Source organism: Camelus bactrianus, chromosome 1 (assembly GCF_048773025.1).
Source record: "Camelus bactrianus isolate YW-2024 breed Bactrian camel chromosome 1, ASM4877302v1, whole genome shotgun sequence".
Classification (NCBI taxonomy): domain Eukaryota; kingdom Metazoa; phylum Chordata; class Mammalia; order Artiodactyla; family Camelidae; genus Camelus; species Camelus bactrianus.
The window spans coordinates 53,518,731-53,531,352 of NC_133539.1; the positions used below are offsets into that span (position 1 = coordinate 53,518,731).

A 12,622-nucleotide genomic window follows, 5' to 3' on the forward strand; every position below is an offset into this window, starting at 1 on the left:
AACCTCCATTATTGCTTCCTCTGGAAGAACAGTCCAAAGGCATCTACTACGCACAGCTGGAGGATGACACTGCAGCCAAGCCTAACTACCTGTGTACCATGAAGAATTGGCAATCCAGCAGCCCGCAGAGGACTGGATGATCCTGGAGTTCTCCCAGCTGGGCTTCATTGGGAAGATGTTCAAGTGGCTGGACCTGAGCCTAAACGTGGAGTTCATCCTCATGTTCTGTGGGGACAAGCCTGTCGACTGGCTCCTGGACCATACCCTGCGGGAGGTCTGCAACCTGAGAAGGACTGGGACCCACAGAAGGCCAACCTGAGGATCTGCCTCAAGCTATCCCTCTTCCAGGATGTGGGCCCTCACTCCTCACCGGCTGGTGGGCAATAACCAGAAACTGAAGGATAAGGACTGTGGGAAGCAGGTGCAGCGGAAAAGGAACGTGAACCAGCTGGTCGAGGTGAGCGCCGGCCTGGAGACGTACCAGCACTTACCCCCGGACAAGGCCCACCTGCGTGAGGATTCTTCTCGGCCTTCGCGCAGGCTGCTGGGGCCTCCATCCGCTTCCGCTTCTTCCCGCAGCGGCGTCTCAAGCGGTTGGACGTCCGCACGGGGAGCTGGGCTCTCCCTAGGACAAGCCCTCAGTGGACGTGCTGCTGTCTGCTAACCCAGTCGGACCAGGAGGCGCTGAAGGAGGGTCGCTCTGTCACCCCACAGTACCTTCGCAGCCCTGACGGCACCCCCAGGGCCGCCCCTCCAGCAGAGTGCAGTGACAGCAGGAGAAGTGGCCCCCTGGAAGCACGGCGCCTCTCCAGTCAGCCAGCCTCGCTGGTGGGGGTTATTTTAATCCAAACCTCCCTGGAAACAGCCCGCTAACCTAGAGGGCTTCTGAGGACGAGCTTCGCTGGCCCTGAAGCCCATGAGACCTGGAAGGTCGTGGCTGCTGCCTCCGAGGGCCAGGCAGGGCTGCCCCAGCTGGACAGGTTCTGCCTGGCGCCCCCCTCAGCGACCTGGGGTTCCCGCGGGCCCCAGGCCCAGAACTGAGTGCTGCCTCGCGCGCCGGCCAGGCTGTGAGGGGCCGGGACGCCCCGACGCGGTGCCCCCGGAAGCAGAAACCTTCGCACCCGCCCCGGAACCAGGCCGCCCACTGGAGAAGATTTTTTCGCCGGGTTCCTCGCCGTCTTCTCGAACGCTGAAGTGCGCATCTGACTGGACATACTTTGGTTTTGGTTCGTGCATACATTTCATTCTTTCAGGTAAGTCCACATATACTTCTATAAAAGCATGACTTATAATCGGTTAATGAAGAAAAAAGCATATTGTGCATAGAAGTAAAATCTTACATAAAGTATGGAAGATTTATCTAGAGTCTAAGGCTTGTTTAAGTCCTGGGGTCTCAGGATGATATCGTTCTTGGTCTGTGGACTACTTAAAGGAGAACAAAAGCTATATTTAAAATGGGAGGTTACATCTTGCTGAATCTAAGGTTTTTCAGCCATTATCCTGTTTTTCTTAATCTCCATCTATTTCTGTTGGCTTCTCAAGTCATTTTAAAAAGAATATTGAATATTGCTTTTTAAAAAGCTTTAAGTTCCGAAAGGTAGAAGCTATGCATGTGTTGATTAAAGTATTTGCATTGTGTGTGTACATTTTAATTATGTTTACCATATTACACGTCTCAAATACCATAGGTAATTGTGGATTACAGTATTTTCCGGACGGAGTTCATTTTAAGTCTCTTTTTTAACGTAAGTATAGTTGATTTATAGCATTGCATTAATTTCAGATGTACAGCATTGTGATTCAGTATTTTGCAGATTATATTCCATTATAGGTCATTACAAGATATTGCAACATTGATACTCTGTTTTCATTTCCTTTAGGCATATATCCAGAAGTAGAATTGCTGTATTATATGGTAGATCTATTTTAAATTGTTTGAGGAACCTCCATGTTGTTTTCCGCAGTAGTTGAATCAACTTGCATTCCTACAGCAATGTTGCCTTTTCACCACAGCCTCACCAGCACCTGTTGTCTCTTGTCTTCCTGTTGATAGTCATTCTAACAGGTGTGAGGTGATATCTCATTGTAGTTTTGGTTTACATTTCCTGATGATTAGTGATGTTGAGCAGCTTTTTATGTGTCTGTTGGACATTTTGATGTTCTCTTTGGAGAAATGTCTCATTAGTTCTGCCATGTTTTAATCAGGTTGGTTTTTTAGATTGTTGTTTTTGTTTTTGAATTGACTGAGTTCTTTATATATTTTGAATATTAACCCCCTTTCCTATACATGGTTTGCAAAAATTTTTTCTCTGTGGGTTGTATTCATTTTTTTAATTGTTTCTTTTGCTGTACAGAAGCTTTTGAGTTTGATGTAGTCTCATTTATTGATTTTATTTTTGTGTTTGTGCTTTTGACATCATAAAAATTATTACCAAGACCAATTTTGATGAGCTGCTTCCTTATGTTTCCTTTTAGGAGTTTTATTATATAAGGTCTTATATATAAGTCTTTGATCCATTTTGAGTAAAATTTTTAAGTAGTGTGAGATAGGAGTCCAGTATCGTTGTTCTGCGTGTGTTTCTCCAGTTTTCTGCACCACTTATTGAAGAGACTATCCTTTACTTGTTATTGGTCTGTTCAGATTTTCTAGTCCTTCCTCCTTCAATCTTAGTAGGTTGTGTGTTTAAGAAATGTACCATTTCTTCTAGATTATGTAATTTATTGGCATATGGTTAGTCATAAGTCTCTTATGATTGTAGGTATTTGTATCATCAGTTGTACTGTCTACACTTTTATTTCTAATTTTGAGTCTTCTGGTTTTCTGTTTAGTTGAGCTGAAGATTTCTCAATTTTAACTTTTTGAGGAACGATATCTTAGTTTTGTTGAGTTTTTCCTGTTGTTTTTCTAGTCTCCATTTCATTTATTTCCACTCTGGGCCTTATTGTTTCCTTCCTTCTGCTAACTTTGGACTTAATTTATTCTTTTTCTAGTTTCTTGACGTATAAAATTAGGATATTTATTTGAGGTATTTCAAATTTCTTAATATATGCATTTATTGCAATAAACTTTCAGAACTGCTTTTGCTGCAATGAACCATATTTGACATGTTGTGTTTTCATATTCAGTTGTGATAAGTTTTTATTTTACTTTTAATTTCTTTGACCCAGTTGTTTAGAAATGTGTTTTAATTTTCACATATTTGTGAATCTTCTCAATTTCCTCTTGTTGATTTCTGGTTTCATACCATTGTGGTCAGAGAAGATGGTATGATTTCAGTCTTCTAGAATTTACTGAGATTTGTTTGGTGGTCTGTCATGTGATCTAACCTGGCTCATGTTCCATATGCTCTTGAGAAAAATGTATATTCTGCTACTGTTGGGTGGAATGTATATGTCTATTAAGTTTATTCCAAAGTGTGGTTCAATTTCAATGTTTCTTTGTTAATTTTCTGTCTGGATGATCTATTCATTACTGAAGTGGGTTACTGACGTCCCCTAAAATTATTGTATTTTTGTCTATTTATCCCTTAATATCAGTTATTAATTGCTTAATATATCTCAGTGATTGGGTGTTGGGAGCATATACGCTTATGATTATTATATCTTCTTGATATCCTGACCCCCTTATCATTATATAATGACCTTCCTTGTTTCTCATTACCCTTTTTGTCTTGAATCTATTTTGTCTGATAAAGATATGGTTATACCACCTTCTTTTCATTTCCATTTGCTAAGAATACCATCTTCCATCTTTCACAGTGGGCTTATGTGTGTCTTTAGAGCTGAAAGTAGTCTCCTGTAGGCAGGTATATTGGGTCTTGGTTTTAAAATCCATCTAGCCATTCTGTGCCTTATAATTAGTCACTTCAATCTGCTTACCTTTAGGGTGATTATTAATATGTAAGGATTACTACTACCATTTAATCTTTTGTCATTTTATTATTTTGTCTCTCTGTTGTTTCTTTTTTTCTTCTGTTTTTGTCTACCTTGGTAAGTTGGTGTTTATCCATGGTGATTTGCTCAGTCTCCTCCCTTTTTGTTTCATATCTCTGTTCTAGATTTTTGCTTTGTGGTTACCATAAGGTTTACATAAAACACCTAATAGATAAAATAGTCCTTTTAATGCTGATAGCAGTTTATCTTCATTTCCCTTTAAAGGATCGATATACGTATACTTCTTTTAATGGAGCATAGTTGATTTACAATGTTATGTTAGTTTCAGATATACAGCATAATGATTCATTTTTTGCAGATTATATTCATTTATAGGCTATTAAAAGATATTGTGTATAATTCCTGTGCTATACAGTAAACCCTTAATGCTTAAATCTATTTTATGTATAGTAGTTTGCATCTGTTACTCCCATATTCCTCATTTGTTGCTCCAGAGGTCTCAGTCTCCTTTGGTAACTATGAGTTTGGTTTCCATATCTGTGAGTGTGTTTCTGTTTTGTATATAGATTCGATTATATTTTTTAGCATTCCAAATATAAGTGATATCATATAATATTTGTCTTTCTCTGTCTGACTTAATCAATTAGCATAGAAGTTGTTAGGTACATCCACATTGCTGCAAATGGCAAAGTTTCATTCTTTGTTATGGCTGAAAAATATTCCATTGTGTGTGTGTATGTATATAAATAAAACATATTCTTAATCCAATCATCTGTCTTTTGGTACTTGAGTTGCTTCCATGTAGCTATTATAAATAGTGCTGCTGTGAACATTGGGAGAGCATGTATTTTTCAAATTAGTTTTTTTTTTTTTTTCCCAGATATAAACCCAGCGGTGGAATTCCTGGGTCATATGGTGGATGTAGTTTTAATTTTTTAAGAACCTCCATACTGTTTTTCATAGTGGCTGCACCAGTGTACATTCCCACCACAGTGTGTCCCTCTTTGTCCACAGCCTTTCCAACATTTGTTATTTGCAGACTATTTCATGGTAGCCATTCTGACAGGTCTGAGGTGATATCTCATTGTAGTTTTGATTTGTGTTTCTCTAATGGCAACCTTGAGCATCTTTTCATGTGCCTGTTAGCCATCTGTCATCTTGGAAAAATGTATACTCAAGTCTTCTGCCTGTTTTTTCACTGGATTGTTTGTTTTGATATTGAGTATGAGCTGTTTGTATATTTTGGATGTTAACAGTTTGTTGGTCACATCATTTGCAAATATGTTCTCCCATTCAGTAGGTTGTCTTTTCTTATTGTTGGTAATTTCCTTTGCTGTACAAAAGCTTTTAAGTTTAATTAGGTTCCACTTATTTATTTTTGCTTCTATTTCCACTGTTTTGTGAGGTTGATCTAAGAAAATATTGCTATGATTTATGTCAGAGAATGTTTGGCCTATGTTCTCTTCTAGAATTTTTACTGTGTCACGTCTTTTATTTAGGTTGTTGTGGGTTTATTTTTGTATATAGTGTGCAAGAATGTTCTAATTTCATTGATTAACATGGAGCTGCTTGTCTTTCCCAACACTGCTTACTGAAGAGGCTGTCTTTTCTCCATTGCATATTCTAGCCTCCTTTGTCATAGATTGATCATAGGTTTATGGGTTTATTTCTGTGTCTCTATTCTGTTCCATTGATCTATGCATCTCTTTTTGCACCAGTACTATGCTGTTTTGATTACTGTAGCGTTGTAGCATGGTATGAAATCTGGAAGGGTTATACCACCAGCTTTGTTCTTTTTTCTCAGGATTGCTTTAGAAATTTTTGGTTTTTTGTGGTTTCATATAAATTTTAGGGTCATTTGTTTTAATTCTGTGAAAAACATCCTGAGTACTTTGATAGGGATTACATTAAATCTGTGGATTGCTTTGGGTAGTATGGTCATTTTAATCATACTGATTATTTCAATCCAAGAGCACAAGAGATCTTTCCATTTTTTGAGTCATTTTCAGTTTCCTTTATGAGTGTTTTATAGTTTCCAGAGTATAGATGTTTCACCTATTTGGTTGTTTATTCCTAGGTATTTTATATTTTTGACAAAAGTTCAAGTGGGATTCTTTTTTACTTTCTCTTTACAATATTTTATTATTAGTGTAAAGAAATGAAACAGATTTCTTAATATCTTGTATCCTGCTACATTGTTGAATTCATTTACTAGTTCTAATAGTTTTTTTGTGTGGAGCCTTCAGGGTTCTCTATATAGAGTACCATGTCATTTGCAAATGGTGACAGTTTTACCTCTTCCCCTCCAATTTCTATAACCTTATCTGATTGCTGTGGCTAGGACTTCCAATACTATGTTAAGCAGTGGTGGTGAGAGTGGGCATCCTTATCTTTTTCTTGAATTTAGCAGGAATGTTTTCAGCTTTTCACTGTTGAGTATTATGTTGGCTGTGAATTTGTCATAAATGGCCTTAATTATGTTGAGATCTGTTTTCTCTATACCCACTTTGGTGAGAGTTTTTCTCATGAATGGATGCTGAATTTCATCAAGTGCTTTTTCTTCATCTATGGAGATGATCATGTGTTTTTCATCTTCCTTTTTTAATATGGTGTATTACATTGATTTTTTTTTATTTGAACCATCTGAGTGACTCTGGAATGAATCCAATTTGATCATAGCCTATGATCCTTTTTATGTGTTATTGAACTCTGTTAATATTTTGTTGAGGACTGTTTCATCTATATTTGTCAAAGATATTGTCCTATAATTTTCTTTTTTATAGTGTCTTTGTTTGATTTTTGTATCAGGCTACTTGTGGCTTTGTAAAATAAATTTTAAAGTGTTACCTCCTCTTCAACTTTTTCAGCAAGTTGGAGAAGGCTGCTTAGAAGTTCTTTACATGTTTGGTAGAATTCCTCAGTGAAGCCGTCCTGTCCTGGACTTGCAGGGAGATTTCTTTTTTTTTTTTTTTAACAGATTCTATTTCATGTCTAGTGATTGGTCTGTTCAAATTGTCTGTTACTTCTTGACTCAGTCTTGGCAGGCTGTATATGTCCAGATATGTGTCCATTTCTCATAGGTTGTCCAGTTTGTTGGCATATAACTGTTCATAGTATTCTCTAATGATTTATTGTTTCTCTGTGATACTGGTTATTATTTTTCCTCTTTCATTTCTCATGTTGTTTATTTAGATTCTCTCTCTTTTCTTCTTGGTGAGCTTGGCAAAGTTTGTCAAATTTGTTGACCTTTTCAAAAGACCAGCTCTTGGTTTCATTGATCTTTTTCTATTTTTTTAAAAAGTTTATTTGTTTCCTCTATGATTTTTATTATTTCCTTCCTTATGCTGACTTTGGGCTTCATTTGTTTTTCTGCTTCTAATTATTTCAGGTGGTAGGTTAGATTTTCATTTGAGAATTTTCCTGTTTCCTGAAGGTGTGTATTGTTGTGAAAATCTCTTTAGAGATACTTTTGTTGCATACCATAGAATTTTGTAAAGTTGTTTTCATTTGTCTCGAGGTATTTTCTGGTTTCCTCTTACATTTCATTGTTAACCCATTGATTTTTTTAATAGCATGCTATTTAGTCTTCATGCGTTTGTTATTTTCCCATTTTTCTTTCTGTGGTTGGTTTCATGTTTCATGCTGTTGTGATCAGAAAATGTGCTTGAAATAGTTTCTGTCCTTAAATTTGTTGAGGATTGTTTTGTGACCTAGTATGTGTTCTATCCAGGAGAATGTTTTATCTTGAAAAAAACATATGTATTCTTTCTGCTTTATTTGGATGTGATATCCTGTAGATGTCAATTAAGTCCAACTGGTCTACTATGCCATTTAAAACCTCTGTTGCTTTACTGATTTTTCTTTTTGGATGATCTGTCTATTGATGTCAGTGGGGTGTTAAAAGTCTCCTACTATTGTTATTATTGTCAATTTCTCCCTTTAAGTTTCTTAGTGTTTGCTTTATATAGAGGGAGGCTCCTGTATTGGGTGTATATATGATAACAAGTGTAACAACCTCTTCTTGTATTGATCTCTTTATTATTATATGATATCAATCTCTGTCTTTTGTTATAGCCTTTATTTTAAAGTCTAATTTGTTTTATATGAGTATTGCTACCCCTGCTTTCTTATTCTTTGTTTGCATGAAGTATCTTTTTCTATCGCTTCACTTTCAGTCTGTCTTTTGCTGTGAACTGTCTCTTAAATTCACTGTTTTGAAGGGTATTTTTTCATCCAATCAGCCACCCTCTGTCTTGATTTGAACATTTAGTCCATTGACATTCAGAGTAATTATTGAGAGGTATGCACTTATTTCCATTTTGTTTCTTCTTTTCCAACTGTTTTTATAGATTTACTTTCTTTTTGTTTTTCCTATTGTGTTTTAATGATTTTCTTTTGTAGTCCGCTTGAGTTCCTTTTTGTTTTCTGTGCATCTGTTGTAGGCTTTTGATTTGTGGTTACCATAGGGTTAATGAATATTGACCAATAATTATAACTACTTGCTTTAAACTAATAATCATTCAAGTTCAAACAACTTCTAAAAGATCTACATTTTTTACTCCAATTCCCCACATTTTGTGTTTTAATGTCCTATTTTACATCTTAATGCTTATCTTTTTACTGTTTATTGTAGTTAGTTAGTTTTACATTTGTGCATGTGTGGTTTTTAAACTACATACTGGCTTACTTAAGTAATCTTCAATCCTTACTGTATATTTGCCTGTCCTGTTGGAACTTTCCCATTTCTATAGATTGTTGCTTCTCTTCTATTTAGAGAACACCCTTCAACATTTCTTTTAATATAGGTTTAGTATTGCTGAATTCTTTTAGTTGTTGCTTGTTTGAGAAATTCTTTATCTCTCCTTCTATTCTTAATGAATGTCTTTCTGGGTAGCAGAACCTTTCCTAGGCTGCAGGTTTTTCCTTTCAGGAATTTGAATATATCATGCCACTTCCTTCTGACCAGCAAAGTTTCTGCAGAGAAATCAGCTGACAGCCTTATGGAGATTTATATAACTCTTTGTTTTTCTCCTGCTGCCTTTAGAATCCTCCCTTTACTTTTCTTTCACTTTTTTGCCATTTTTATTGTGGTATATCTTAATGCAGTTCTGTTCAGGTTCCTCTTGTTTGAAACTCTCTGCTTCCTGTACCTGGATATCTGTTTCCTTCTTTACGTTTAGGAATTTATCAGTCATAATTTCTTCAAATACATTTTCAATTCTCTTCTATCTCTCTTCTCCATCTGGAACTCCTATTATGTGTAGGCTGGCACATTTTATATTGGCCCATAGATCTTATATATTGCTTTCTTTATTTATATATTTGTCTTTCTATCTGCTGTTCTGATTGGGTGATTTCTATTATTTTGTCTTCCAGATTTCTTACTCATTCTTCTGGTATTTAGTCTGCTATTCATTGCTTCTAGATTGCTTTTTATCTCAGTAATTGAATTATCAATTTTTGTTTGGGTCATCTTTATAGCTTCTGGTTCTTTGTTAAAATATTTTACATCTATATTGATAATTTTTGTTAATTCAGGTAGCATTTCTATTACCACCTTTTAAAATTTGTTTGCTGGTGGACTAATGATCTCTGTTTCATTGTTTTTTTCAGGGGTTTTCTCTTGCCCTTTCAGTTGGGAGTAGTCCCTCTGCCTTTTTATTTTCATTAACTTTCTCTGTCTATGAATTTAGGAGAAAACATTATCCTCTGTCGTTTTGATAGGGTGTTTTTAATGTGAGAGCATTCCTATATAGAGTGTATCTACCCAGTGTGTTTGGTACAAGGATTGGTTTTGATGGGAACACCAGTTATGTCTTTCCTGAGGATGTGCTGGCTGATATCACCTTGATAGGGGATGTAGTTAGTGTATAGGCTCTAAAGCCTGCACAGGATATGAGGCAGGACTTTCACCCTGCTTTGTGACCTGTCACCATCCTGTCAGCTGTAGGGTCTGCTCCCTAGTTGCTGGAGCAGAAGCCCTGCGGGTGGGGCTCAAGATGGCTGTGTTCCCTTTAAGTGTGTGTTTTTCCTTCTCTCCATACTGTGGCCTTTGCCTCAAAGGAGGGAAGTGCTGAACTGAGACTTGTGCACTCAAAAGAGTTCCTGTGAGCTGCCTGTATAGGTGTCTGCAGCTCACCTCAGAAGCAACCCAAGGTCACATTCCCTTCCTCTGTTGTAATCATCCCAGATCTAGTGCAGTGCTGTGGTGTCGAATGGCTGGGGCAGGGGGCCACATTGTTGTGGCTACAGGTATTAAGGTGGCTCTTGTTTTGCCAGAGATCTGGGCTGCCTCTGTGGCAGACTTCCCCCAGGACCTGTCTGCCTCTGATCTAGGGCTAAGCTTCTATGTGGAATGGGCTGGGCTGGGGTGCATGGGAAACCTGGTGGTTCATGAGAGTGCTGATAGTGGCTGCCATCACTCCACCCAGATCTGTCTCTGCATAACTAGTTGAGTCTTTTCCTAGGGCCCTGTTGGCCCAGATCCTGAGCCTAGCTGTGGTATGGAATGTGTGGACCTGGGGCTTTCATCCCACTTAAATTTGGGAGCTTAGTGAAGTGCAGAACTCTCTCCACCGTTTGTTGGCAAGCCAGTATCCACGCATTCTTTGAGAGTGGAATCTAGGCTTCTCCAGCCTTTCTGCCTGTCCCAGAAGTTCTCTCAGAAGTCAAGGGGGTTTGTCCGTTTCACATAGGACTCCAGGACTGGGATGCCCATGCTGTGGCTCAACCCACTTGCTCAATAGTACAAAAGCCTTCCCATGAGGACCTTATGTTCCCTTCAGATCCCTCCCAGGGAGGTCCTAACCCTGTGCCTTTTTTCCATTGTACTTGGTTATGTGGAAATCTTTCTTGCAGCTTTGATTGCATAGGAGGTTTGTTTGTTTGTTTGTTTGCCAGTTTCTCGTTTGTTTTCCAGGAGAATTTTTCACATGTAGATGTATTTTTGATGTGTTTATAGGGGTAGGTGAGTTTCACATTCTCCTACTCCACCATCTTGATCCGACCTCCCCAGAATTATTTATTCTACCTCAGCTCTGCTCAGTGCTAGCTTGTGATTGAGCAAGTCCTAGTCTCAGTTTAGTCAGACAGTTGTGCTTGTGTGTTTATGTGTATGTCTTTTTCTTTCTCAGAAAGATTGGAGAGGGGTCAGGAAGATAAGAAAACTTTTAATTGGTGCATTCAGCCAAGCAGTTCAGCAACAGAACATTAATTTTTATTTTAATAATGTGATTTTAATTGAATACATTGCTGGTGCTGCACTAAATTGGGTCTGTTATTTAAAATTACATTAAGAAAGATCATCCCCCCTCTACAACTAATACCACCCACACTCCCAAATAACATATTATCCATTTGGGAACAGGCAGGATTTAAATTACTATTCCTTGAGGGATTCTTCAGCAAAATAGAGTAAGTATCAATAGAGTAGAAAGTTACTGTTTTAGAGTAAACAGAAATACAATAGAAATACACACTGTGGCAGTGATCTCTCACTGTCTATTGAATTCCATTATATTTTCTCCTTCAGTAATAGGATTGTAACTAGGAACCTCCCCTTGTAGCTAAGTGTATCTGTATGACTTTGTCTTGCCAATAGATATGAGCAAATGCTATGTGGGTCACTGTAAGACTAAGGCTATTATACAATGTGGTGCTTCTCCTCCATGATTGCATTTTTTATTTCTCTGGCTAGGTATTTATGATGACATGGCTCTATGGGATGGTGAAACTACAAGATAGAAGGAACTTGGTCCCTTAATGAATATTTGGAGTAGAATGTTTCTGCTCATATGAATACCTATCCAGGCATGTCTAGTCTGTTAAACTATTGCTATTACAGTCTAACATGCCCTACCTATTACACACCCATCTTTAGTTGGGTTATAGTTCTTAATAAGTGTAAAAAGCAGTAAATAACCATTGATGGGTTGTCTGTTTCTTCTGACATTTTCAGGAAGGGCCAGCTTTGTATAGAGAATGTGTATCAGCAGTCTAATATTCTGATAGTGAGTAGAAGTTCAAGATTTTGACAGTTAGAATCTTTTCATGCTCATAACCACTTTTTGAAAATGCCAAGTATTTTGACGAAAAGAAAGTGCTATATAAAATATGTCACCTTCGGAAAGCTCTTTGACCTCTTCAGTTCCTTCCTCAATAGCACCACCTCACATGTAAAAAGAACATAATGCAGGTTCACAAATAGCAAATTAATCAAAAAAATGAATGAGTAGGATGATAGATGGACAGACAGGTAAAAAGAGAAGTCTAGGATGTAGGTGAGGATGCAAGCTGTTTTCTCAACTTAGAAGTTTGAATGATGCAATAATGGTGCATCTTCCCATGGAACAGTAAGAAGAGTATAGAATTTAGTGTCAGACAGATGGATAATGACATTTGTTGAAAAAGCACAATGTGTCATGCACTGTACTACGTATCTCCACATACAGTCTTGTACTGTCATGTGCATGGTTTCATAAAAACCCTGCAGGGGAAAACTGTTATTCCCTTTTTATGGTGAGAAACGACTGAGGCTCAGTTTCACCGTCCCTGAATTGTATTCACAGTATGTGTCTGGGCTAGAATTAGAGTTCAGTATTTCTAAGTTAAGGGCTTGTGTTACCCAAATTTTATTATTTATGGGGACTTGATAGGCAATTAACATTAACTTAATAACATATATGTATTTACCTGTATTGTTAAAATTCAAAGTGATTATTGTCATCAA

At 37.6% G+C, this 12,622-nt stretch overlaps 1 pseudogene; it reads left to right on the forward strand.

Moving 5' to 3' along the window:
* Positions 1-12,622, forward strand: part of LOC105081663 (alpha-1,3-mannosyl-glycoprotein 4-beta-N-acetylglucosaminyltransferase B pseudogene) — a 66,428-nt pseudogene that overhangs the window by 30,994 nt on the left and 22,812 nt on the right.